The sequence below is a fragment of the Limulus polyphemus genome, unplaced genomic scaffold (genome assembly GCF_000517525.1).
Source record: "Limulus polyphemus unplaced genomic scaffold, Limulus_polyphemus-2.1.2 Scaffold243, whole genome shotgun sequence".
In the NCBI taxonomy this organism is placed as follows: domain Eukaryota; kingdom Metazoa; phylum Arthropoda; class Merostomata; order Xiphosura; family Limulidae; genus Limulus; species Limulus polyphemus.
The window spans coordinates 814,270-816,686 of NW_013665853.1; the positions used below are offsets into that span (position 1 = coordinate 814,270).

Here is a 2,417-nt window from a genome sequence, read left to right on the forward strand (position 1 = left end):
GATTAAAATGCGTCGCGATTTACGTTGAGTTGAATGTTATTTCTAAGTTTTAGAGCTGAACAATACTTAGGTCTAACCTGGCATGAAGACGGTTGGTGGATACGAACGTGTTTACAGCTATAAAAGACCGATGACTCCTAAACTAGGTACCGTATTTTTCGGAATATAAGACACACCTGTGTATAAGACGCATCCTTATTTTGAAGACAAAGTTTTGGGGAAAGAAAAGCTACAGTCGCATTTGAATAATTTTTATTGAACAAAAATTCAGTTTGCTACTTTAAAAATTAGTATATATTGTTCTAAACACAAAAAGAGCTCAAAACATCAAAATAAGAAAATACCGTAAATAAAAAAAAGGTTTACTGTTATTTAGTTTGGTGCAAAACCTACAAAATCTTCATTGATTTCACTGTAATTTATCTTTTTATTATTTAGGGTTCATTATAAATAGTTATGTTTTTAAAAGAAAAAACTACTATTGTCATAAATAACACATTCAATTGAACTAAACTATGCATGCCTATTTAAATATATTTACACATGGCTTGTGTATATCGTATATATATACATATATATTATTCATACCTTCGGTGTACAGGACGCAAGTAGATTTTGGGGTAAAAAAGTGCGTCTTATACACCGAAAAATACGGTACTTCTTTTACTGTTCTGTATTTTTAGGTTTGGGTTAAATTTATCACCAGCCTCCACTTTATTAACAACTGCGAGCTGTCACTAATTGTCTAATAATTGTGTTTGTTCTTATTTGTCAAAGTATTTCTTTAAACGCTTTTGTTATATGTTTTTACCGCTATCAGTAATTCAGAACATCAAAGCTAAAACCGATGAGACGCATACACTTTTATCATTTTTTGTTGTTGTTGAAACCATGTGACGAAAATATGAACAAATGTTTCGCACCGGAAACACCACCTAGTGCGCCACCTAGTCTTTAGGAAGGAAGAGCTTTTCTTCCTTCTAGTTAAGGGTATCAAGTTCACTAATTGACAAAACCTAATCCTAGAACTTCTAGACAAGGGTATAATCAGCAGGTAAGTGAAGCAACTTGTTTTATTTGGCTACAATTTAATCTTCTAACTTTAAATAGCTTTCCTTCTAAATGGACTTTTTTTAAAAACCGAACCAAATATTATTATTGTCATGTCGTATGAAAAGTATACGTAGAAAAACGAACAAAGTTTAACTTGAATTACACAAAATAAAGGTATAAGTATGTAACATACAGGAAGATTGAAGGAGGAGCAAAAGTTTTCAAGTATAATTATCAGTAACTTGAGGATAAATTACAGTTAGAAGTCTTCAGACTTTTAGTTTTAAGAAAACCAAATATGTGGATTAAAAACTCACAGAGAATGACGTATCAGATTTAAAGAAGTGTATTAAAAGAACAAAACTCAGTCAACAATGGTAAAATGTTGACCAACAAAATCTAGTCACCATTGTAACAATGATTCAAAACAGGGCGTTTTTAATTTTAGTCAGCTTTTCAGGAGGCTTCCATACATCAACTTTCCGTATGCGCTAAATATCATGATTAATAAGTTTATATGTAGTTAATCACAAAGCTACACAATGGGCTATCTGTGTTCTTCTCACCACGAGTATCCAAACCCGGTTTCTAGCGTTGCTAGTCCGCAGACATACCGCTGTGTCACTGGGGGGGGGGGCATTATTAATAAAGCAAAATATTATGTCCCAATTGGAAATTTGAAGCTTTTACTTGCAAGGGCTAAAGCTGAGGTAATAAAATAAAATGGTTACTCGCAACGTTTAAACACTGTATAAAATAAATGCTATATACATTTTCATACGGTTGTTTGGATGTATTAGTAGATTAAATCAAAACACAACATTAATTCATTTTCAACTGAAAATCTTATAGAAACTTATGAATGCAAAAGAAGACATTCTAATTTATTTTTAATTAACTTGCTTAAGCACGAGGACATTATTCATCCAACTGCATGTTGTCTAACTTGTTGGACTATTTTAGTGTATTTTAATACTTTCGTTTCGAATCACGAGTGACGTTTGTGTATATATTTTTATATATATATAACGGCTTATTTTAAATTGTATTTCAGTTTAAACGTCGCATGACATAGAATATTATGTACAATATTTTAACTTATGGGGGAAAAATACTTTGTGGATAACCAAAGCGCATTCAATGTTTGTTGCTAAAATAATTTTTGGGATGCACAGTGGAAAGTCTGAAGGATTATAACTTTAATATCCAGGGTTAGATTCCCTGCGGTCGACACAATAGATATTGCAATGTGCCGTTGCTTTAGAAAACAAACAAACAAAGATTTATGACAAAAATCGATACCTTGAGCTATGACATACTTTTAGTTTGTTTGTAGGTAATCACAAAGCTACACAATGGGCTAT

General features: G+C 31.9%; 1 protein-coding gene across 1 annotated transcript in view; it reads left to right on the forward strand.

The window, feature by feature from the left end:
• The first annotated feature begins 825 nt into the window (after positions 1-825).
• The window catches only part of LOC106478715 (neuroendocrine convertase 1-like), an 18,908-nt gene continuing 17,316 nt past the window's right edge, over positions 826-2,417 (forward strand). Inside the window, exon 1 of the mRNA XM_013939276.2 lies at positions 826-1,054. The gene's annotated coding sequence lies outside the window, so the exon portion shown is untranslated. The remainder of the gene's footprint in view (positions 1,055-2,417) is intronic.